Source organism: Haliotis rubra, unplaced genomic scaffold (genome assembly GCF_003918875.1).
Source record: "Haliotis rubra isolate DU_JTF1 unplaced genomic scaffold, ASM391887v1 Scf159, whole genome shotgun sequence".
In the NCBI taxonomy this organism is placed as follows: Eukaryota; Metazoa; Mollusca; class Gastropoda; order Lepetellida; family Haliotidae; genus Haliotis; species Haliotis rubra.
Genome location: NW_025765547.1, coordinates 1,771,750 through 1,799,371, shown reverse-complemented (window position 1 = coordinate 1,799,371; position 27,622 = coordinate 1,771,750). Strand labels below are relative to the sequence as shown.

The 27,622-nt window shown below is 39.3% G+C and overlaps 1 long non-coding RNA gene across 1 annotated transcript; it reads left to right on the top strand.

The window, feature by feature from the left end:
- Positions 1-5,044: 5,044 nt before the first annotated feature.
- Positions 5,045-26,338, top strand: LOC124271216. The gene is made up of 3 exons (XR_006896977.1): positions 5,045-5,064; positions 22,892-22,895; positions 26,255-26,338. It is a non-coding gene; the product is annotated as an uncharacterized LOC124271216 (long non-coding RNA).
- The last annotated feature ends 1,284 nt before the right edge of the window (positions 26,339-27,622 follow it).

The following is a 27,622-nucleotide window of genomic DNA, read 5'->3' as shown; positions in this document are numbered from 1 at the left end:
ACAGCAGGATATTTCGCGTTGAGGTCAGTAATACTGAAAACTGAAATATGCATTATGCTTGACATTCATTAGTTTCCAACCCATCGGATCTTTATTCAATATCTACAAATGTTGACATTCGCCCTTCAGGTCTGAGAGTTTGAGAATGGCGCCTGTACACTACAAGTTTCCTTAAGCAGCATTACTCCTTGGTAGACGTTGTCATCTGCAACTACTGGGCACTAATCGATAAGTTCCGGTTCTCTACAGATTAACATTGATTTTGAAAATTCCACTAAAGGTGGCAAATGGCCTGAATGAAGGGGGAAATTTGCCACAGGTAATTTTGTGACCGGTCTTTTGGTTGATAACATTATTTCGCAAACGAAACAGCCAATAACGCTCGATTTCTGAGTTGTAGGAGTGGAACATGACAAAGGTCAGGCACAAACCTCACGAAACACAATTTTACGAACTTGTTGTTGCTCGGTTGAGGCTGAAAGGGCGGTCGATGGTCAGTTTTGATCGACTGTGGGACAGTTACTGAGCCATTGAGCTCACACACAATCGTCCGCTGACATGTACCACAAGATGATATCTGGAAAATGGTCCATCTTCAAATCTGGGGGAGACACACACAAGTACCTTTCTGACCAAAACAATTCAATAGCATGTTCCTTGAGAAGACATGATCTGATCTTGACATCCCTTTAGAGAATTGTATATCAACTATGAGGAACCAGTGAGCTGCATATAAATGTTTTGGATACAATTGCTTTCGTAAAATCGAGGATGAAGGTGAAATTATACAGGGTTTATGTTTAAACAAATGTGCTGGTAGAATGCTTTCAGTTGACACATTGATCAGGGTTTTTGTAATACAATTTTAGTTGACAAACATATCATGGATACATTTAAAGCGATTGCCTATCAGTACTCACACTGTCATAATGTAATTCTGTTTTTATTAAATCATACGTGTTAGAATGTTGATGGCAGATGATCAGAGCTGTGATGGACCCTACGATTAGATCCTGTTACATCCTACCTTCAGTTGTTGGCGATCTATAGCCCGTGTTTTATACTGTGTTGTCTTCTTTAATTGGAATGTTTTAACTTTGCTCGCTAGTTTTATATTCACATCTGTGATTCTCTAGTATTTTCAATGTCCATCGTCGACAGCTTTTAATTCTCCATATCTTTTCACATTTTACAGTATAAATTGTTTTCGTCACGATATGGCTGAGATATTGCCGATGTGACGTTAAATATTAACTCACTCACTCACTCCTGTTACATCTGTTGAACTGATGTCTGTGTGGTCATTGTTTCAGTGATATCAAGGCATGGTGAATTTTGGGATTAATGTATTTAGGTATGTGACATGTATGATAAAGAAATATATTAGTGAAGCACAAAACCAAACGATGGCCAAGTCCAAAGAGACATCGTTATTTCAGGTCTTCCAGTGCATTGTTCATTTTTGTATTGTTTTCGTTACGATATGGCTCAGATATTGCCGATGCGACGTTAAATATTAACTCACTCACTCCAGTGCATTGTCCAGGACACCAACCCATTGTCCCCATTGCTCAAAGACTATGGTTTATACAAACTGTAGCAAATTATTATAAATGGCATTGATCGTAATACTATGAAGAGTATCATTGACACATGATGACAGCGCATCTGACTGTGGTTACTAACAACAGTAATCTGTGTTCTCGTCGGATTCTTTTTATCCTACATTTCCCAGAGGCTATTCAGTGCGATTGCGTCCTTGGGATAAATCAGTTGGTAAAAAATTAAGTGTTCGGGTTTGTATACACGCAGCCGGGCGCCTGATTTGATTCCACTTAGATGCTGACTTGACACGCTAAGGTGTCTCAGCGTGTGTTGCACCAACATTGTGTTTTATTCAGATCCTCGCGATTACGAGCGGATTCTACTGTAGATATACATATTATTTTCTTATCAAATTTCGAAAAGTGAAAACGTCCGCAGATCCAAAGGAGAGAAACATTGTCCAGCGAAGGTCTCAAAGGGGAAATGTGATCCTAGATATATGACGTCTTAGCTTTGGGATTTGGTACAAATCATACTTTCTTTGAACTTCGGTGAACTTCAATGGAGGACATTAAATACCGAGTTCAATGATAGGCTTGAAGGAAATGTATCTGGGATGCAATTGACATTAAGTGAGATACGATTAGATAGCTACGAAACTTGCCAACAAAAACCTAATTATTTTGATCCAAATATTTTATCAGGATTTCTGTTCTGTAAAAACTTGCCAGACAAGCTCGGGATGCTTCATTTGCTTCAAGAATAATGTTCTCTTATGAGTCCAACCCCGATTCAGAACATATGAATGTACCTTCAAATACCGTCTTGTGAATCCAAACCAAAGTGAAATGATAGGACTCGTAAAAGAACACTGTTCAGTGTTTTAGCAACGCACTGATTCTCAGAATTCGTTGTATTAAATAGTCAGCTAGTGGGCAAGACTGGAACATTGGGAATCAGAACATATACAAATTAACAGACTTAAGTATAATAGGACCACAATCGGATTCACTTTTTTGTTTAAATTGGGTTTACCACAGAGGGCCGCACAGACACAGATTAGTCTGTGAAGAAAATTAGTTTCCATAACCACGGGGAGTTTCTGGTAGGGACATTCTACATATGTGTTCGTAAATGAAGGCGAAGGTTCTGATCAGCTTCCTCTGCACGACCACTGAGTTTCTTTGATATAGTTTTCACGTGTTTAATCATCATCTTATTAGATAGCCTTGTGGCGTCATCCAATGACTTTAATCTGTCTGCCTCTGATGTAAGGTCTTTACTGGAGGCTCCTCCCTGAGCAAACAGGCCGGCAATGTCTCATATATACCTTAACAGGATTTGAGTGATCATCTTTCCTTTTTAGCAGTTCTGGCTGTGAGTGAGGTCGTTCAGTCAAGTGAATAATGATAAATAAAGTAAGGGTTCACGAACAAATGTATCTACAGAATCATGGTGACGTCTATGTTCTGTGATGACGTTTACTATTATGACGTTAACAGACGTTCCCACTACCCCAGTCAAAATGTTAGCACGGTCTGATTATATCAATGCACTTTACTGCAGTAATCACAATGATTACTTTTGAATCACTGTTGATACTGATGATCTCCGATATCACTCGGTTTCTGTAGGGATGTATGCTTGGTCTGGCTGTCAATTTACTCTGAAGACCTTCTGCAAACATTCCATACTTGATGTCTATGGGGACTTACAGGGAAACATCAATGCATCACAAGAATCACAGAACCTGGGCTACTTACATAAGTTCTTTCAGACGATTCCTGGCTTCACTTAGTATTAACAGGTTAGAGTTGTTAATTCACAGCTTCTGGTTAAAGCGAAGTCATATCAGACTGTGTTGTGGAATCAGACTGTGTTGTGTAGGCTTCTGTAGGTGCTGTTTTAATCAAGATATTAATAACATACGCGTTTAAGGATGCCATGTCCTTTGCAAAATCTCTGATGATGTACAACAATGGGAAAATTCCCATCTGGTGTATCAGATGTTTATTGTGGGGTTAACGATCTTGTACGAACGACGTAATATTTCTGCGTACATTATAAATCGCTATCTTTGATGAAATGTTTCAAACGATGGGTTCATCAAGACATGGCGACTAACATCAAGACATAGGTCCACATTGATCTACAATAGCGTCGACTAAAGCAGAGTTCTCTTGTCTTTCATCAAACAAATACAACTAAAATCCGTATTTAACGTGAGAATATTTGTTTTTTTCGGAAATCTTATGGAAGAGATTTAGAGGATAAAAACAGTATCTCCTTAAGCTGTTTGACAACACCTGGTGGAAAGGGGTTCACAATGCCATAAATACAAAATTAATACTTCCCTATTTATTTCTGCAACAACAAAGATCATTACAACGTTCAATCGAGGGTATTGCAACATCAGAGTTGATGTATATATACCTAACCCACTCCGTTATTTTAAATGTCAACGAATTGGACGCAGAGCAAAGTCTTGCTGGAAGTCCCAAGTTTTCTCCCGCTGCAGTAAACAACACGGAAGCAGTCAGATGACAACAAATGTGCAAATTGCCCCGGCAATCACATATCACCTTCAACATCATATCCCTCTTGCGTCACACAGGCAAACATTATAAAATAACATATTTCATTCACAGTGAGTGAGTGAGTTTTATGCCACACTCAGCAGTATTACAGCTATAAGGCGGCGGTCTGTACCAGACAATCCAGTGATCAACATCATGAGAATCGTTCTACGCGATTGGGCAACGATGACATGTGTCAAGCATGGCAGCGAGCCTGACCACCCGATCACGTTAGTCGCCTGTTACGACAAGTATGGGTTACTGAAGATAAATTATAACCCGGATCTTCACGAGATCATTCACAGAGGCCAAATATTTCTTAGCAAATGCATCAACCGCTTCCTCTCCTTCACTGACGTATCCCGCTCCAGTTTCCTATTTTCCTTTCAAAGTTGATAATGGTTGTCAAACTGCTATTATCTGGGTAGCAAACGATCAGAAAATATTATTTCAAATCCACTTTAAAGATAACAAAACTTCACCAGCTTCTCAAAACTCTAAATCCGAAAGCCCGCTGTACTTTTGAGTATCACCAAGGTCTTAGACTTTGCCTTGGATATTTTTTTAAAGAACGCATGCCGTATAACATAATCTGTACAGTACACCACAATAGGATAATCTAATGAATGCAGCCAGGATTTTAATCCTCGTTATGAAATTCTGTACAATAAGACCTCTTTTCGTCGTTCGCCTTTAAGAATAAGAATTAAACCTAAGCTTTCATTCGAGCTGTGAATATCGACCTTGAAACTATGTCTCGTCTCCGCCTGCTTTCTTCTCTTTCTTGTCAGTTCCCTAGTATGGTGATCTACCTCTTGTTGTTGGCGATCTATAGCCTGTTTTTATGTTGTATTGTCTCAATAGTGCTATTAGTTTTAACTTTCCACGCTAGTTTTAATTCTAATTGTGATATTATAGTTGTTTTACTGTCCTTCGTCGACAGGTTTTTATAATATACATATATTCCATTTCAATGTCAAATATGTTCTCGTCACGATATGGCTGCAATTGCCGATGTGACGTTAAATAATAACTCACTCACTCACCCACTTTCTTGTCAGTTGGTGAGACCACAGGTGGAGCTTCCATTACCAAAATCTAAGAAAGCTGAAACCGTACAACTTATCTACAAACAGGAATAGAAATCATCTCTGAGTTGACAAACTTTATGGATAACAACACTTTTTCGTGAATGCGAAGTTTCGATACAGATTTTTGTACCGTTGAAAATATACTGCTTGACAACGGTAGAAGAATCTGTATCGAAATGTCGAACGAAATTGAAGTTGTTATCAATAATGTCTGCCAATACGAATACAATGAATGAAGTGACACCGATGATTCTTTCATCACAAAAAGGGAGACAAACTGGAGGATGCTCACCTAATCTGTATTAGACTTATAGGCTAAAAATCACTATATGCTATTAGAAGGGGGTCAAATATTTGTTGAGTGCTGTTCATCCGTTTCCGTGCCTTCTTAGTTTGTTTGCAGTCATTGTTCTGGTTTTTGAATGTGTGGAATACCAGAGGACTTGGGGTTACAGTCGCCAGCTATCTTACTTAGTTCATCATAAAATGTTTTATAGCATCAGGAAAAAGTTCAGGTTTCCACAGTTCTGTATATAACTACATCCTTACACAATGGCTGTGGAGTTTCATTAAAGGTTTATAGTGGTTAAGATAATGACACACAAAAAGAAATAGTATTGCCTGCTCTTAAAAACTAGTTGTCGTGGTCATCAAAAAAGTTTTTACGAGTTTAAAGGATTTTGTTGTCAGCGTAATAGCGTTTGACGCGTTTCATCGACGGAACTCGTATTCAATCTGGTTCGATTTCATTAAAATCCCCATCATTAATTTAACGTTAAAGGTACTTAATCTGAGTTTATGTTCCGATTAGGGTCGGGTATAATTACATGCTCGCTCGCTGCAATAACCTTTTGAAACTTTTTTGAATATACCATTCCAAAGCACCAGGACTATTTAGTTGAAAGGTGTTTTACAACTTCAATCTCATTATATTCCCGAGAGGATTCCATCTCAACACTTCTCTGTGAATAAAAGCGATACGTCTCCTGCAATTTACATTTTTCTGTCCCATAAAGTTTCTCTTTGTAGCATCCATTCTGTTTTTGCCTAATCTCGAGACACATGATTTGAGGCTGATGTATTAGCATGCAACGTCTGTTTAGATTGGAATAAAAAAACTCGCTCTCCTGATACGCTGCGTGGATTACGACGGATTTAAATGTCATGCCATCTTAAGAAAGCTTAGTATGCCGAGAATACTGATATACGATACCGAAACAGGCACAGACTGTGGACATCAAGCCATACATTTTACATCTTAAGCGACATGAAAGAGTTATTTCTTTGCCGTTTCAAATAACGGGGAAATGACGATGGTAAGACACATAACATGTGAGACAACAAAAGTGAGAGCTTCTTGACGGCGATCAGCAATATTACAGGAATTTTATGACAGGTTATCCTGAAACGGGCTTCCTTTCATTGTGCCAATACAAGCCTTTGCCTTGACTCGTGTGACCTCTCTTTACATTTTGCTTCCCTACCGACCTTCATAACGAGATGGAAAGGTAAACAGTTGGTCCAATACGAAGTATAATATGGACTGGGCACTTTACAATGAAACAGATTTTGAATGATTATATCAACAAATTAGTTAAGTCTAGACATTTCCAATGACACTCGTCCAGTTTAACTGGGTGTCATTGTATGTAGTACTCTTCACATAATCGAATATACTTATACTTGTCTCTTCGGCTGTGACAGAGATTCTAGATGTTCCAAAGGCTTAGCAAGGCTTCTTCATGTTAGGTGACCCTTAGTGTCCCATGTGCATAATCTGATGTGGGAATAACCATCCAAGAAAGCAAATAGGCTGGTTATAAGAAAGGCGCGCGACACTGGCAAGGGATATTATCGTTCATACTCATGCAAATACTATGATAATTACAAGGCTGTAGTGATCCAGCAAACAGGGCCACATCTGACCAGTGGCGCGGAATGACCAATCTTCAGTATCCAAGACTCTTTAGAACCTGGCCGGCCATGTCAGCATGTAATGAACCATTGTTTAACGTTCATGCATACAAAATGCGTCAGAGATCAGTATCTATGTGTTAATCCTCATTAACATAGTCTTATCTTATTAATGTTACCACTTTCCAGAAGAGGCAAGGCACTTTCATTTACATGCTGACAGAAACATTTTTGCTGTCATGTTACAAGCTCACACTAATATCAGTAAAGTAAGTAAAACCTTCAAACACGTAAGTGGTGACGACAGCGGAAGTCACCGATACATACTTTAGATATGACGTACGACACAAATTGCTTGAAAGCGAAGCCGTATCAGCCATTTATAACAGCAATAAATCCTCAGAACACGCTCAGAATCCTCAGTCGCTTGTGGGAATATAGGCTTCTTGAGGTTTTATCATGAACTTTGATATTTTGCCAAGGTTCATATTAAGGATGCTATCTCTATTTCAAAAGCTCCGATCATGCAGAATAACGGGAAAAATACTACCAGGAGTATCTATGCATTTGCTTGTCAAGGTTCATGACCCAACACTGCCGCTGTTACAGGTCATTGGTTCCCTCCCTCTGCAAGCAGTCTGCGTTCTGCTGTTTATTTTGTTGACAGTTACATAGACAGATTCTTTAATACAAATGCATAAAATCGGTGATTTACAATGTGATTAGGTTGTCTGACAAAACATCCACTTGCACAGTTTGAGATCGATTGGGTCATTGGATGAAGAGATATTTAAAAAAAACGGGTCCACATGCATTTCATGCCAAACTATAGCTTGATTTGCACCTACTCGTCTAAAGGATTCGATTCATCTGAACATCTCGACGAACACGATCAGCATGACCCTTTTAGTCTCCTTACGGAGGCCACTTTAGCACTGCCTAAAATCAGGCATGACATATCCCATGGTGTTGATGGTGGTGATTTGCATTATTACACTGCTAGATCTTCGTGCAGCACTCGATAAGATTATTCATGCTAAACCTGTACAATGTGTGAACTCTGGGTTTGGAACTAGAAGGCCAGCCTTATATTGTGTAAATTCATGTCGAACAGACACAACTCAAACGGTCATCACATTGAGCTTAACTCTGGTATCCTCTGTATTTTGTAAAACATCCTACAAACGCCAGCTACTGAAGGGATGGTGTAAATCCAGCTAGGGTCCATGCAGATAGCAAAGGCACTGAAAGTCCCCATGGTCCCCTGTATGGTGATATACCTTCAGTTGCTGGCGGTCTATGGCTCATTTTTTGTGTTGTCAATTAACAGTTTACTATTTTATATGCTCCCAAACTAGTTTTAAATGAAATGCAATGTAGTAGTTGTTTACTGTCCTTTGACGACAGGAATTTAGAACATTTATATATATAATGCGGTTTTTTTAAAGCTTTATACGGTACTCTCGTCACGATATGGCTGAAGTATTGCTGCTGTGACGATTAAATTTTAACTCACTCACTCACTTTTGTAAAACACTCGTATTGTTTGTTTTATACATCAGGCCTGGATCACAATCGATACACATGGACGTCTTCAGTACCTGCATGCTGACGACAACCAGCTACGCCAAGTCCCTCTGCTGCTGTCCAACTGTTGACAAGAATACTAGACATAGGGAACATGCAACACCCCTGGGTTTCCTCATTGCCTTGACCTCCACCTTGAGAAACAACGTCTGTCTTAAGTTTTCACCCACAGCAAGAGTGAGTGAGGGTATACCGTGCTTTGTGGAGGATCTGTGTTCACGTGTAACATGTATCTAAGATTTCGTCTGTAATCGCTTCCATAAACTCTAATGAGGATATATACTGAGGTTAAAAAAAAAAAGGGATCACATGAAAGCACAAGTGTTCCTTTATGTTTTCCCAGGTTTCTTCACAAGCTGTGCTATACAAAGCTTGGGAAGGAACCTTAAAAAAAAGGATCACTTGTGCTTTCATGTGATCCCTTATTTGTTTCCCTCAGCATATAATCTTCACAACAGCAAGTATTATTTCCTCCACGTTGCACAGTAATAGGCACAATCTTATAAATTGCTGGTATGGCTTTTTTCCTTTTGTTTTACCCCTGCGCGTGAAGATCAGGGTGGTATGGGGCGACAGACGGGATTGGTTCGTCAGGTTCGCTTACTCGTTGACACACCGCTTAGATAGATGCTCAGGCGGTTGATCAGTTGATTGTCCGGTCTAGAAACGATTATTACAGACCGCCGCCATATACCTGGAATATTGGTGAGTGGCGCAAACAACAAGCACACGAAACTTGATCTATTTGGTCGATATCTTGTTGCAAATGCCAGCATCCGATCGTGTGGCAGCACGATGGTATATTAACTGGCCTACCGTCCATCAAAGTGGACGATTAACTGTCCTTTCAGCCTGAATGGAGCAGCAAATCAAGTTGGTAAGACACTGTTGGTAAATTAATGACCGACGTTTGTCAGTGTTTCGTGAGGTTTGTCCTTCTACCTTGTCATTTCCTCACTCCTATGATACAGAAATCAACTGCTATTGGCTGTTTCATCAGCAAAATCGTACCGTCGTCAACTGAGAGAGGCCGAAAATTAAATATGGCAAATTTCCTTTCCTGCGACCCATATGGCCAATAGTTTTGGCAAATCAATGTGAATTTGTAGAGAACCGGTACTGCCTCAGCCGATCGAGTAGTGGCAGATGATAGCATCCACCAAAGTTAAAGAAACATGGCGTGTATATATAGTCTTTTGGCACAAACGTCTCAGACCTAACGGACGAAATGTCAACATTTGAAGAAAATGAATGAAGACCCACCTCGGGTTGTAGTTCATCGATTGAAGATGCAATTTGACGTCTTGAGAATGTTGCAGCTAACAAGCATAATGGCTGTTCCACTTCTCAGTAATATTGCGAAAGGGGAAAACTTAAACTCTGTCCTTTCCTAGACGATGATTTTGTGAGAGCTTAAAAGATTATATATACGGATCCACGCACTCGGAATTAATATAGTTAGCTGTCTTGAGGACTGGATATATTAAAGCGCAATACATTGCGCAGCAATGTATTTCATGCTCAGTATAATTTTAAAGAAGGAACACGATAAGTAACAACAATATTGTTGGCATGCCGTGCTTCAGAGTCTTTCGTGAGAGCTCTACGTGCTGATAAAATCATCATCAAGGAGTCTCTCTTTTTTGCAATGGCACTCAAGAAGTACGACTTATTTCGAACAATTCTAAACCACCATGATAAGCTTAAAGAGTTCAGAGAGTTAATGACTACCGGTAAACACTGGTATTGCATTGATCTTAATGACAACACCATCCATAAATCTATGCACTCCGGATTAAGTCCATCGTCGTGATGATTAAGGATTTTCCTGGGAAAATGCTTTGGACACAGTATGTGGGATGTAAAGTACTTTTCCGTTCTTGTGGGTTATATTAATGTTATACTTCTTTGGCTTCGAAACCGCTTGAGGAATGTCTGCAGTAAGCAAACTTTGGTTGCCCATACATGAAATTGTCGGTGTGTCCCTCAGCTTAAATGAATGCACAAGATGCATATTCTGCTGGAGTCCCTTCCTGTACTTTATGTCACTAAGACAAAGACGCATGGCTGCATGTAAGAGTAGCTGTGATATATCATGTTATAGTAATACTGCATGATCTAAGATGTCAATCTATAAAGCGCCCTTGCTTCATGATGGTTTGAGTCCATTCTCTTACTTAATCAGATCTCGTAATGGTACAGATTTTCCACTTACGTTCTTGAAGAATATTACAAAATAATTTACTGGACCACCATCTGTGTTTATGATGGCTCTAAAGAATTGTTTGCAGGTAATGCAGATCATTACCAATGTGTATGGTTCTCCGGGCCACAAATTTCCACTCTAGTTATTTGGTGAACTTTGCCAAATGGTTCTCTTCATCAATAATTCTTTGCAATAGCCCACAAATCAAGGGAGTGAAAATAGCAAATATTGATCATGTTATTTCAGTTGGCTATTGACACCACGGGCTTGCTAGATTGACACCTGTATGCAATAATGCAGGTGTGTTTTTCGTGCACGTCAGCAAGTAAACTATTTTCATTGACAAAATGACTATAATATGCACAGCATTACAGGGAAGATTTTTATCGTAAATACACGCTAAGCATGAAAGTCCAATTGTTTGTCCAAGTTATGATTCTTCATAAGCAATACAAGAAACAACATGTTGGTCATGATGGAATACGAGATCTAGCTTTGGATCATGTTTCGAACTATTGAACACATACGCTGGCCGTGTTACTGAACCTTCAATGATTTAGAAATCTGGTTATTGACTATTACACTGGTCAAACAAAAGGCGTCGTTTTTTTATACGTTTTGCAGCACACAACTACACTAAAATGAGCTTATCATTGAAGCGCACTACAAAAATGTAACAAGGTGAATTTATTTAACCAAGTGATAACTATTCATTGGTGTATCGCTTGTATTTTTCTAGTCAGTAGAATGGTGATCTACTTGGAGTTGCTGGCGATCCGTAGCCCCTTTTATATTGTCTTCAACAGTAAAACAGTTTTAGATTTACATTATGTCTATATCTGTGATATTGCAGTTTTACCGTCCTTTGTAGACAGGTTGCAATAATCAACTCTTTATGTATCATGAAAGTAAGACATGCATTAGTCACTATATGACTTAAATACTACCGATATCACTAAAAATCTAACTCACTCACTTCATCTTGTACACATGACCGCCTCCATGGTGTAGTGTTTAGAGCGTCCGACCGGAGAGCGGAAGGTCGCGGGTTCGATCCTAGGCAGCATTCATTCCAAAAGACGTTAAAATGTGGTACTTATTGACGCTCTGCATTAATCGGTAGAACAAAGACTGGCCGGCTCGGAGTACACTAAACGCCAAAAGAAACGTTACCCTCCTTCCTTAATGACGGAGGTACCTATCTTCAGCTGGCGTTGTGATGAGTGGACGTCCACTTCTTGGTCTGTCTACGGTGACCCCAGTCTGTCTGAAGCCCTAAACAAGTATTATAACCGTGATACGGTGGCATCCGTGGGCGTTGGCAACAGCATTGTATGTCGACCCCCATCTGCACCAACCCTATGGTTCTTTCTCTCCCTTCAGCTGTTAATCATGGTATATTTCTCGTACTTGTGTATCAGATCATGTATTCTAGGCTCTCTTTATACCCTATAGAATCATTCCACATGTGAAATGGATGGAAATACTGCTTGAATTTTGCTGCGTTTTGGCGATTGATATTGCTATGTGTAAACAGAAAATAGAAAAGTGTTACTTTGCAAGCAAACATATTAACAAAGATAGTTTTAGATGTTCCTAAACATTTTTTCACAATATCGACGACACGTTTTACTTGTTTTCACTAATGCAAATCAGCAGAAAATGTTTTAAAAGACTGAAATCATAGCAATGATTATTTTACAATTTTACACACTCTACAACAGTTGTTTCTTGTTATAGTAGTTTAAAAATTTTGACTTTAAATAGTTTATCATTGTCCCAAAGCAAAATTTTATTTCAACGTTTCTTTTGGACATCAAAATTACTATGATTGGTTAATTTCTGCATGGACGAATATGGGACAAGTTAATTCTCCTGAAAACGATGCATTTCACCTTAATATGAATGCATTTGAGAAATTTTTTTTACGTGATTTGCATAAAGCTGTCTTGTAAACTAAAACCTTCTAACAAATCTTTGATAGTTTTTCAGTCATTCATAAGGGTAGGAGGGTAACGTTTCTTTTGGCGTCTAGTGTAGGTATACTGTTTCTGAGTGGAGTATTCATGCTTAACTGCGGCATGGTATCTCAGTGAGCTAGCACTATCAAACCGGTTAGGCATACACACGCATGCACGCCGTCATATGAGCGCAATATTCTTAAGTGCGACATTAAACACCATTTTACCTCACTTCATCTTGTACACAACTCGTAGCTCGTCCCATCGAAGAGTTGTGAGTAATCAGAGGACATATATCTTCATGCAATGTCACAAATCCCATCTGTGGGTTCCCATCTCCACACAGTAACTACAGTTAGTACCAGTGACTGATTTGATTTCACTAATAATGTTAATGACATCAATCGTGAAGTTCTTATCTCTACTACCATAATGTTACTGAATAAATTCGATGACGTGACCTAGTTTTTCTATTCTCAGACATGCCAAATTATGCAGAGTAATTGATCCTTTTCACTATGTACACTGCTAACCATATGCGTGCTATCTGTCCAGCTGAGGTCTTCCCATGCATTGTTTGGCTCTGTTGAGGCTGTCCTGTTCTTTGCTCTAACAATGTTATGATACAAATTCTTGTTTCATTTATTTGTCACACTTTGGCCGACGGTATGTTCGTTTATCTAATTTTAAAGAATAAATTCCTAAATAATGTTCATAATGCCACAGCCTAATACCAGTCCCATATTAGACCTTTTTCCCCTTAAATCGCAGATATTATCGATAAATTGTTGAACGGTGAACATATTTAAATATCAACCTAAGAATTTCCTTTATCGCCCTCCCTGTGTGCTCAGGGCTCTTCGTCATTTGTAAAGGTCATGTCTCGCGAAGAGAGCCTTTTATGTCTCAGACACTGACAAACGATATGGTAACCGATGCGCTGGGCATCTCCCAGCAGAGGATAACCACACGATAAAGGAAGAAATGAATGGAATTCCTCCCATCACTCTGTCCCAAGTTACGGGGCAGTGGGGTAGCCTAGTGGTTATAGAGTTCGCTCGTCACGCCGAAGACCCGGGTTCGATTCCCCACATGGGTACAATGTGCGAAGCCCATTTCTTTTCACCACAAGAAAATATGTCACCATCGGGATTCGTAACCAAATGGTATGGTGTGTGGGTTTCTCATAAACAAATACGGAGACAGATGATATAATAATATGACATTAACTGTACGATACTTGCAGCTATTTGCATAACCTCAAAGATTTCGAAAGTAATATATTTAATGTTGTTATATTATGAATATAACTATATTAACGAGGGAAAAGCAAGTCTATGGATAGTCAACTTCTTTTGGAAGCAGTTGACTATCCATAAACTTGGCTTATCTTCATCTATATCGATGTTTGTCAATGAATCATAAAGTAAATGGGATTACTGTTATTTAAGAAAACACAAACTGATATTTAATTATTGTGCCCATAGATCGAAGTGTGTTCTCCGAGAGCTGGAACAGTGGAGTAGGTAGTGTTTGCCTATTGCTGGTGCGTCGCGCCATTCTATCCATGAAAAGTTGCTTATACAGACGCACTAGTATCTCCCAAAGATGTTAATTAGGCATCAGTGGTGATATCACCTTGTTCAACACTTGTGCTCAGCATCAGATCCATATAATGCACCAACTCATAGGGGCAATTTGTGTTCGTTAGTGTTCGGTACAATTTCATGACAACAATCAAATATATCCGCGAAAACTCAATTTCACCTGCGCTGTAATGCTGACTTTGTCTCTAGGATGTAAGCATATTTAGATAATACATAGAACATATTTACCAACTGGAATCACAGACATCTCGGCTTGGAGTCTTCATTCTATATGAAGCCAAAGTACTATTACCAAGTCTGTTTCATTATATAACTATCAGAACGACAACAGTGTACGGACTTTCCAAAGATCAATGATAATACCAGTGAGTGCTTGTGGAGACGAATGCTTCTGGGTCAGAGTGGGAGATCTCTTTTTACCACCCCTCTCTACAAGACATTGTTGGTTCACAACCTATCCAAGCCAACATTGTCATAATGGTAACAGATGGTTTTACTGTCTAATTAGACGATTTCCATTTTTTCTATTAGTTATCAGTTTGCCATAATCATTAGCTCGTCTCTCTTGAACAAATCAAATTCCAATCAAGGTTACTTCCATGTTATTCACTAGGACCTTATTCATCCTCGTTTCTGGCGCGACGTTGGTGTTGTAAATGCGGTTCATTGATGGGGATTTGAGTGACCGACTGTCATAGACGTCAAGCACTCAGCACTCCAGTGTAAGCAGGACCCGATTTCCATATAAATGAAAACCTTGACATTCAATCCTCATAGATATTGGATTTTGATAGGTGCCCTCTTCATAGTCGTATCTGTCAATTGGATCAGCGATTTATGACATCGATATCGTTATTGCCCTCCGAAAGACATTTTACAGTGCAGGGACCATGGCTAAAGAGGCAGTATTGGTAAAATTAGATTTCCAATATCGTAGCAATAAATACTTGTCGATTTTCCTTCTGGCCATGGGATACTCAGATGTTTCTGCATCTACTGTTGTAGTTCCGCTAACTTTAGACATAAGCCATCCCCTCCAGTAACACCCAATTACTGCTAATTGGTTTTAGGTGTTGAGCCGGTTTATATCATGTAAACACTGCAATAATTTCACCATAATGTTGATGTTCATGTCTACTGTAGATCGGATTTAATTAACTTTACGACATTTGTTACATGAGAATATTCACCTCCTTTCCATTAGATTTATTTATTTGGCGATACGTAGATTTATGTTAGCCATATAATGTACATGCAGAGATGGGAATATTTCCACTGAATGTGAACAAAATAAAGCATTCCAGAATAATTTAAAAATATTTCTTCAAATTAGTTCTGTGATGCACAGATTCCACGATTCAAATTATCTGTAAAAGTAACACAGTTTGATTATTTCCTTTTTAAAACTTCCTATTTTATGTGAGCCATGTCTCATAGATCGTACTTTACCTGGCTGTGGTTCTGCATGTCTATGGCGGGAAGGAATCAGATGAGCTGGAGATAGAAACCGAACGACATCCGAAGGTTCCTGAGGTACGTCGACGTCATTGCAATCATATATTATTCAAATTGTTTTCACTGACATTGGACCTGTATTAGAACTAAGGGCATATCAAGAGACCAAAAACAACCAAACTTGGAGGAAATCTTGTCAGTCAGTGAAGCCCTATGTCAAGTAGGGGAAAACAGCCGAGCATATTAGGAGCGCTGAGACCACTAGTGGGTGATTGGGATTTGGTAATACCAGTGTCAATTACTTTTCCACATGGCAATGAAGCTCATGTGCAGTTGAAAATTGTCCTGTGTAAAATGTTTAAAACAAAATTGAGTTGGTCGATATCCCCGCGCTCGTGGATTCGTGTAATGGAAATACCTTTAAAACTTCTTTATGACCCTGTTTATGACCTCTGAGTGACGTCATTATCGCCATTAAGCACTGTGGCGTCTTTCACACATCCTCAGCCAACGTTTTATGAGACGCTTCAAAATTACGTTGAAGGATATATCGCTTTAACTAAAAGGACATACTCAAATATATCGCTTTAACTAAAAGGACATACTCAAATATTCATGCGACTGACCATGAGCAATGACATTAATGTTTAAAAGAGAGTATAGGATATTTGAATATATCAATACATGAACATGAATTACCGTCAAGGAGTAATATGGGGAGTTAAGTTAACAACAGAACTTGGGAAGCAAAGCTCATATACATTCTTCTTGATGGTTTTCCTTCGTTTTCAGTAATGATGTAAAGTACCCAAAGTGTACCCATCCCATCGTGTACAGTAAACTCTGTGGAAAGTCCAACGATCTTATATTCCAGTGTCTAGATTAATCATCTTGAAAGTGAATGTACGATGTAAAAGTGAAAGTAAGAACGTCTCGAATGATTTAAGTCGTCTTCGTAACACATAACTGAATGTGTGTTTGGAAAACTCTTCCTAAAAATATGACAAACTGAGCACGCATCTACAACGATTGAAACAATAGTATTACATATATCTCACCATATATTTATAGTTTGCAATGTATCAGTTAAAAAGAAAGGCATTCCATTCTAAACTACATCATTCAGCATTATTACATTAACTAGCTAAATTACAGTAAAGAGTATACTTCATCGCGTATTTTAGAATATAGAACCCGTTTTGTTGCATGCACCATGGACATTGCAGCAGGTACTCATTTTGTCCTTGTCTTTGCTTTCTTGACTAACCTATGAAGCCATGATACCTTCTCTGTATATTTCAGTCCAACAGGTAAAGCTTCCGCTTGGGATAATGGAAAGGAATAAGCTAGCTAAACCCCTTCATTCCGAGCCAGACGCTTCAAAGCCATTTTGTGAGGCACAGCAGGGTGCGTTACATCTGTGATGTAACCAGTGGAACACATAGATGTTGATGATTACGAGGTTCGTGTTTGTGTTTGAAAACATGGGGAATTCTGTTTGCAGTTGTCAAAGAGTGCAGTGAATATATTTTGATCTGATCGTGCTTGATTCAGGTAAACAGTCATTTTCTTTAATCTTACTTCAGGCACCTCTTTGGCAACATTTGTTATTTTTAACCAATGTCTTTGGAAATATAATCACCCCCGCCCCCGTACAGATCATGTAAGTGTTGTTCCAATAGATTGTCTGGTAGACACACCACGATTTACAGATCTACCTTTTGTACCTTGAATGTTTCTGTCTGTGGCCTGAAGGGTGTCCTTCAAGTGACGCTCTGGTTTAGGAGTGGTTTTCAGCAAACCAAGCTGCTTTAAGAGGCTACTAACGGGATGTATGTCATCATATAACACTCGCGCACATTATGTCAATCACTGGATCATCTGGTCGAGGCTGTATGTTTTAGAGACAGAGGCAATTTAGCTGGAATATTGATTTAAATCGGAACAATTTGTATTTAGAAAGTTTCTTGTTTACTCCAGCCTAGTTCCCCAGCTAATGGAGGTTGGTGATGCTCGTCCTCGCTGAACCTGGCCATCCGATCCATTGAATCGCCAGCACAGGTGCTTACCTAGAAGTTAACAGTGCTTATTTCGATTCAATGTCTGATGACATATGCGTATATAGATATAATGGCAGAAAATCCCAGCAAATGTACCTTCGAGTGCGAAGCTTTGGTGCATTAATTATGGAATGATTTTGGTTAAGTCAACCGTGTTTAGAATGTCCCATCCGAGTACACATACAATTCATTAATTAAAGTTTCCAAGTAAAGACTTCATACAAATAACGCATATTACGTATGTTACTTGTGCAACGTATCCTGACGATGTAAGAATCTGTGCTAGTGTAGGCAGATAATTGATACGATCAATACGCTACTTGAACCTACCGCACTTATATGTCGGCATCGAAGGCCGTATTGGCCAGCGGAACATCCCAGCGGAATGACGTCCTCTAACTATATTTGCCAAAGCTATTCCCCATATCCGAATTTTGAAAGGAAGCTTTAGGCTATTGGAAACAAAGTTCCACAGGAGCTGAAGCAAGTTGTTGACTGTAAAGATTTGTCTTGAGGTGGTGTTGTCATTAAGATCAATGCAATGTCAGTGTTTACCGGTAGTCATTAACCCTCTGAACTCCCTAAGCTTATCGCGGCGGTTTTGATTTTTTTTCGAAATAGAACGTACTTCTTGAGTCCCAATTGCAAAAAAGAGAGAATCCTTGAGGATAAGTTTAACAGCACGTAGAGCTCTCCCGAAAAACTCTGAAGCAAGGCGTGCCTACAATAGTGTTGTCACTTCTGAAATCGTGTTCCTTCTTTTAAATTATGCTGAGCATGAAATACATTGCTGTGCAACGTATTGTGCTTTAATATATCCAGTCCTTTAGACGACGAGCTATATTAATTCCGAGTGCTTGGATCCGCATGTCATCCTTTGAGCACCCAAAAATCATCGTCCAGAAAAGGACAGAGTTTAAGCTTTCCTCTTTCGGCAACATAAGATTTCGTTGTGTTGACGTCAGTATTACTGAGAAGTGGAACAGTAATTATGCTTGTTAGCTGGAACATTCTCACGGCGTTAGGTTGCATCTCCAGTCGATGAAGTGTGACCTGAGGCAGGTCTTCATTCAATTTCTTCAAATGTTGACATTTCGTCCGTCAGGTCTGAGAGTTTTGAGCCTGGAGCCCTCTACACGACAAGTTTCCTTAACCAGCATTACACCTTGGCGGATACTATCATCTGCGACTACTCGATCGGCTGAGGCAGTACCGGTTCTCTACAAATTCACATTGATTGTCAACACCATTGGCCATATGGCTCGCAGGAAGGGGAAATGTGTCATGTTTAAAGGTCGGTCACTCTCACAGTTGACGACATTAGAATTTGGCTGATGAAACAGCCAATAACAGTTGATTTCTGTATCGTAGGAGTGAGGAAATGACAAGGTAGATGGACAAACCTCACGAAACACTGACGAACACTATCGATTAGTAATTGATTAACAGTGTCTAAGTTGATTTGCTGCTCGGTTAAAGCTGAAAGGACAGCCAATGGTCCATTGCAGATGGACGGCAGGCCAGCTAATGTGCCATCGAGTTCACACATCGAACGTTGACACATGCTACAAGATACAGTATGTACTGTAATTGCACTATATATATATATATATATATATATATATATATAATGCAATTCGTTTAAACATGTGATTCACACCATATCTTATTTGGATTTGTCCAGAACACATGCTCTCAGATCTCAGTTTCAATCACCAGTAACAAACGGATCTCTCCGTGTTATTTCTTCAATGTGTCACTAATTACTTCGACGTAATGTATTTTAGTAATGCCTACTCAATATGGCTATCCAGCCAAAGAAACATTTTAAGCACCAAATTTGAGAATATAATCCTAAGTGCGGTGTATATGTTATGTGAAATCAGTCATTTCGTGAAATAACTAAGAGGGTGAGCCATTCAACTATGCCTACTGCTCGTTCTCTTTCTTCCTGGGTTAACCTTGGCATTCTCTCTGGGTGACTTTATGTGCAGTGATATTGCAGTGTTGGACAGGCCATTTATACTGATTTTTCGCACGATCTTTCCCATGTATCCGACTAAGACATGTGTTTCATGTTTCTGAGAGTCGGGTCCACAAAATGCGTTTTGGCGATTTGTTTCGTGCATCATGGACATTGGCAATCGTTATCAAGCACATTTACATCAAATTTGATGGAACCGTCCAAACCTATTATAGAGCCAATAGCGAGCTGGCTGATCTTCTTAGTCATTTCACGAAATGACTGAAATTCATTCCACGAAATGACTGGTTTCACAATCTGACTGTAACATATATATTATGAACCTGATCTCTTGTTTATTCCTGTGCAATGATTTCGTAATTACTATATGCAGTAATAAGTCTGAAACTGAAATATTGCATCTGTATACTTACGTTGTGATTATATATTACTGTTTTCATATAACACGATTTGAATGATTTAATGGGGTATATGTATACATCCCAGAATAGCACAGATCGTGGAATAATACTTTGTATTTTGGTACATATTAGGTACATATACGTGCAGATGAAGTGTCGTGGCCAGAGTGAATAAGTGATTTAACTCACGTCTGGTTACATGATGTGTACGATCAAGATATGTATAACAAAACCACAAAATCTCAACATGGCCATGCTCAAGGAAGAGGGTCGATCGTACCGAATTGCTAAACCAAACCATGTGTCATATTTTAGACATGGGACGTTGGTCAAAGACTCTGGTCTACACAGACGGGGAAAAATAACATTAAACGACTTTGATCGTATTATCCATGAAGCTAAAGAGTTTAACTGGGACCAACTGACGGTATTGAGTTACAACCCTATTTTGAGTTTTCGTCGATTTGTTTTATCTTTTATTCCCCACTTGCTATCAAGTGCGATTATATCCTTGAGATGAATCAGCTGATAGAACATCAAGTGTTCTGCTTTATACACACACAGTCGGGCGTGTGATTTAATCCCAGTTACATGTTATCTGACACGCTAAGGTGTTGCACTCATGATGGCAGGCTAACAAACAGACCGTATTTCTGCTTGCAAACAAGTGCATAATATTTGATTGAAACAGGGTAATCACTGACCTCATCAATTTAAATACACATCGTAAATTTCAACTCAGTCAAATAGAACTTTAAAATAATTCCTGCATTTGTTTCAGCAGCCAGTTTGCCTGAGAGTATTTTGCATTTGAATATCTTGTAATTACTGAGATATGTTCAACGTAGTGTTCCTTGCATTCCTATGGTTTAACATCAGTGTCATATAAACCAATATACCAGTGTCCCTCTATGGTCCAGCGCTAAATCATGCACTGGGTAGAATCTTTGATCAAAGTGGTGCTATGTTCAAAATGGACAGACCGCCTCCGTGGTGTAGTGGTTAGAGCGTCCACCCTGGAGAGCGGAAGGTCGCGGGTTCGATCCCCGACCGCGTCATACCAAAAGACGTTAAAATATGGTACTTGTTGGTCCCTGCCTAGCGCTCGGCATTAATGGGTACAACAAGGGCTGGTCGGCTCGGAGTCAGTATAATGTGTCTGAGTGGGGTATTCATGCTTCACTGCGGCATGGTATCTCAGTGGCCTAGCACTATAAAACCAGCTTAAGTCTGGGCTCGTACAAGCAGCCGCACACACACATACACTCGCATGCACGTCGTCATATGAGCGAAATATTCTCAAGCACGACGTTAAACCCAATCTCACCTCACCTCACCTCAAAATGGACAGTCGTAACGTTAATTGGGCAATAATCACCATAAACCACTTTGCTACCTAAAGCCCTCTACGACAATGGAAATCTTGAAATGTTATCAGCACACTATAAAACACGAACAATGAGTAGAGAAGCTACACACACTGATCCACGTTGTGTCTTTACAGTCTCGAGTCTTTGTCCTGTATTGAAATCTATGGTTGCTGTGGAAAGCAAATAAAGACTCATGGCGTTGGATGGCTATGAGATGAAAGTGCCTGTACAGTGCGACATGGCACCCAGATTTGGCTTCCTTTCCAGTGCAGGTCTAGACACATCAGTAAGCTACGTTTGTGGAATTAAGCTTACAGTAAAGTTTAAGAAAGGATCTTAACGTCAGTGAGCAAAACGTATCAAATAACAAGATTCCAGACTGATACACGTTTCCAGCCACAAGACATCTATTTCAGGAGGGGTAATTTGAGGTCATGCTTTCTTTGAAATTCGATGACCTTCAGTGGTTAAACATTAAATACCGATTTTCCATGAGTATATCATCATGAACTATATCAACTACAACGTATACCTGTTTTACCTATAAGTGCACTGTCGATATGAAACTCAGTGTATATCAGTAAATATTGCAAAATATGGACCCGCTGTATAAAGGGCTCCATCTGCAAAACAATACAATTTCATTTTATTCTCAGGATTATTAGATTTTCCATATACAGTGCTTCTCCAAGGGAATGGTACTCATTAGTGATTCCGTGTGATGCGATTAGATAGCTTGCAAAGAAAATATCTGATCCTTCGGAACCGAATGTTTGATCTGGGTATCTCTTCTGTAAACATTTGACCAACAAGATCGCGGAACATACTGGCTTTCTTCAGCTTCAAGAGAAATACAGTCTTATGACACTGTGTACAAGTCAGATTCAAATCATATAGATCTGTTTGAAGAATACCGTACTTTTGTTTAGAAAGGTACTAACTTTCAAATGTCACTGTATTAAATAGATAGTTAGTGAAAGAGACTGGAATATTGTATTTCAAAACATACACAGATTCGCAGACTTAGAATGAAACAACTACAATCGGATTAACTTGTATCGTTAAATTGGCTTTACCGAGAGGACTGACCAGAATAGAATCCGTCTGTAAGGAATATTAGATTTTATAACCAAGGGGTGTTTCTGGTTGGGGCATTCTACGTACACGTTCGTAAATGAAGGCAAATGTTCTGATCTTCAGGCAGTCTGTGTACGACCAGACAGTTTCTTTGATATGGTTTACATGTTTTCCATCGTCATGTTATTACAGAGCTTGCTGGCTTCGTCGAATATCTTTAATCATTGACTGTCTGCCCCTGATTTAAGGTCTTTACTGGAGGCACTTTGTTTCTGCACAAACAGGCCGACGATGTCTCAGATATATCGTATATCCACTTGACTGATGAAATTTCCTTTTTAGCATTTCTGGCAATGTGTGAGGTCTTTCAATCAGAAGAAGTACCGTTGGAAGTTACACTTCTTCAAGTGGTTCGTGACCATACTGAATATATGGTAAGTGGAAAAATATATCCTGAAACATTTAATCTAAAAAATAATATCTTGACAAATCCACTTTGAAATACAACGCACTACCCCAATTCAAAATGTCTGCATTGACTGAATACACCCATGCCTCCTTAGTCCATCGCCACAACGAGTCCATAGGCGATTCATGATCAGTAGCATAGTAATCCATCACAACGCCACGTACTGTTGACATGGAGGATGTTCGACATCACTCAGTATTTGTAGGACGTAATGCTTGGTGTGGCTGTTATTCGCTCAAAAGAACTACTACATTCTCCACTTGACGTCTAGGGGGGAATTGTCAAAGCATCACAAGAATAATAGAAGGGGTTACTTTAAGTCTTTTCGATGGTTCATGATTTAAATAAGTGCTGATAATTCGCTGTTTCGTGCTGAAGCTAGGTCGTATCAGAGTGATTAGGAGGGCATTAAATCCCAAGAACGCAGTTTCCTTGTGAGAGCATAAGCCTTTCGAGGCCTTCACGGTAATCACGATGTTATGATATCCCCAAGGCTAATAGTATGAATGGATTCTCTATTTAAGAACATCGAATCATGCAGAACAACGATAAAAATACTAACTGGAGTTTGTATGCATTTGTTTGTTACAGCGTGGACTAATCACTTCATGGGTACAGCTGTTCATATCCTTCCGCAACAACAATTCTACATTTCCCAACGTTAATTATCATCAGCCAACCTCAAATATATAACATAATTTAACACAGCAACACAGGTAAAACTGGCTTTAAATTCATGCTTTGTACGTTACACACATATGTGAAACATGTACTATTTATTTAACCGCTACCTTTAAAGAGATGATTCAGGTGATTGGTTCATGAAAACTTGGCTTTCTACTTCAACATCTTGAACTCATTGTCGCTTTCTGGGGTTTCAAAGGTCCATGTTAAACCAAACTGATCTCGAATCAAATGGATTCCTTTCAACTTGTCATTAAACAAATACATTTAAGACCAATATTTAACGCCCATGGATTTACGTTGCCTTTGAGGAAAATGATGTTCAGGGGTTTAAAAAGACATCATAGTATAAAAATGCTTTCTTCATGTAACTGTTTTTCAGCATTCTCTGGTGTCATTATGCAAGACTACTTTTACAAAGATTTACATTTTACATTTAGCTTTCTGTTTCCTACCAAACGAAAAAGGAAGAGCAACGGCAGGATGTACAGTCACCCATTGCACCTCATGACGCAATTAGACTCTCTAAACAACAAGATTCCTTGATTTGGTCCCATTAAGAATCTCCATCTTTCATCAGAACTCGAGCCTGTCCTGTCACAAAAGATCCTGTTATTTTATTCTTGAAACATAAACTTGAAACAACATGGTTATTAGGGATATCAATGAATACGACCCAAGCAACTCAAAAACGTACGGCAATCGATACTTGCCTGGGTTTTGAAAAGCAAAGGAATCAATCCATGTGATATTTAAGGGACGGCGGATACAATATACCTGCTAATAGATGGCAACTCACATAGTATCGCTTGCATTGGCAGTGGTTACTGGGTCCAGCGTCGTCAAAATCACTGCAGTTCTGATTCTCAAACTGTATTATCTTACCTCACACATAAATGTCGCTTTCTGATTGGCTGAGCGCTCTTCTATTATTTTCAATGTACCTCGCTTACAAGCAAGTAACATTTCAATGTACTCCGCTGTCAATAGCAACTCATTTGGTACTTCGTTGAAGTAATTCTTTATCTCGAATAACATTGAATCACGTATGATGTACGGAAATTACCGATGTTTTGCGAATGCAAATCGATGGAAGGGAGATAACTCTAAATCTGTTTTTCTTGTCAGCAAAATCTAGCGATGGCTACAAAAAAGATGTGTACCCCTGCTTCAAACAATTCAAAATTAACGTTAAGGTGTTCGGTAAGATAAATACGTTGTTCACTGGTCCCTCGGGGCCCATGGGTTGATGTTCCCTCGATGTTTTTTTTGTTGCCCTCGCTCTTCGGGCTCAGGGAACATATACAAACATCGAGGGTACATCAACCCATGCCCCCCTCGTGACCAGTGAACAACTTATATTGTTCCCCCGCCAATATACATTGGAATATGGTTAAAGGCGGTGTACAATCATAGTCAAACACGAAAACTCTATCATACGTTGCCATGATATTATAATACGTCTGTGTCTATTTCCATATCATGGCTGGATTCATAGCAACATAAAGATTAATGTGATATATCGGGCGCATTAGAAAATATCTGACAGTAGACTCCATTTTGGTCCTTTTCCTCGTCATCTCGAGACTGGACTATTGTATTAGTGTCCTCTTTGGTGCTCCTCTGTCCATTACAAACAAGCTCCAGCGAGTGCAGAACATCGCCGCCAGAATCATCTAAAAAAGTCAGAAAGAGACCATATAACACCAATTCTAACGGATCTACACTGTCTCTCACAGGATCACATTCAAGATTCTCTGCCTAACCTACAAGTGAGAAATGTTTAACGTCTGTTTTGTAGACCCATACCTATTGTGAAGTTTTGTGTATGAAGCAAATTGCCGAAGCGGACCTCGCTCATGACAGTTGCTTGCGTTTCAAGTGACAATAAAGGAAATGCGCTGTCTGATCTGGCAATCCTTGTGCTTCTTGTTTAACAGAAATGCTGGACCACAATATGCTTTCCCATAAACGGATTAAGCATACTAGGCATTATACATACTCTACACAAAGTCTGTTTATCATTTTCATTCAAAATGTTTCTCGCAGTGTTAAATTATTGTCCTTCTGAGAGGGTACGTAAGTCCTAAAGCTTTCAAAGTTAATTTAAGCTTACCAGATTTTTAAACGTAGTATTTTTGTTCTTTTAAAATTCGGCTAAACTTTTCCTACAATCGCCAGCAGCTGAAGGGATGGTGTAAATCCATGCAGGTAGCAAAGGCACTGTGGTAGTCTCTTTGGGTTTACTGTCATTTGTCGACAGATAGTTTATATTGATTACCTTGTTTCCATCGCTATATGTCTGTAATATTCCCGATGCGATGAATCTCTTTTAACTCATTCACCCACTCGCAGTGTTCAAACACCACTGGTGAGGCCACTGGTACTCAACTGGGATAATAATTCCATATTCTCCAGCAACCCATTCTGCTATAGGACCGGAGTGCAATAATTTTGAGTACCTTTGGTACGCGATCAGATTGAGTTTGTCTTTTTGCATTGAGTCAACTTTGGTAGGTTTAATCGTATTTGAACATATCAGATTAGGTGAGTGAGTGAGGTTAGTTTTACGCCGCACTCAGTAACATTCCAGCTATAAGACGGCGGTCTGTAAATAATCGAGTCTGCACCAGACAATCCAGTGATCAGCAACATGAGCATCGATCTGCGCAATCTGATGCTACCCAAGTCAGTTATGGAACTGATGCCATGTTTTGGCTTCAGAAGCATGTGATAGACGACTGGTGTTTTCCAGTGTGATTAAACGAGCCTATGTTCTGGCATCAGGGTAGCTGACTATTTTTTTCACATTTGCCTCATACTTCCATACTGACCTGCCCATTGAAGAGGCCATATTGTTGCCTTGGCAATGCAAATACTTAATGGTGGTGGCACATGTCATACCATTATGATCAGATTCCCAACATCTGTAGCCAGTAAGCTTATTCATTGGAAAAGTAAGCATCCAGCTTTAATAGAACTTTGTAGTACTAGCGTGTCAAAAGTCAAAATATATGTGTTCACTGGCAACATACGGCCATCTATACGATAGGCAGAAACGTCAAACACTCAAAACTCCAGTGTAATCAGGTTCAGATTGTCATATGCATGAAAACTGTGACGTTCAGTCCTCACCGATACTGGGTATTCATAGGCCCCTCTAGTCGTACCTGTCACTTGGTTCACTATATTTCATCGATCTCTTTATTGCCCTGTTACATAGCTGTTCAAGTTTTCAGCAGATGCCAATATCATGCAAACACTGCAATACGTTCCCCATAATGTTGATGCTCATGTCCACTCCAGATCTAATTCGTTTCACTTGAATATATTTGTCAAATGAAAATGTTCATCTATGTTCCATTAGATTTATGAGAATCAGTGAAACATTTATCCAACCTATGCATATCAATAAGCACCAGCTATTCATAGGCTGGATAATTTTTATTCGAAGTGACGACGGACTTGATGCATTTCGGAAAAATCTGAAACCTTTCTTCAAATTATGTCTGCGATGCACCGGTTCCCCGATTCACTCATCTCTAAAAGATACAAACATTTGATTATTTCTTTGAAAACTGTTTCTTTTATGTGAGCTTTGCCTCATGGAGTTTGTTTAACCTGGTCTTTGATCT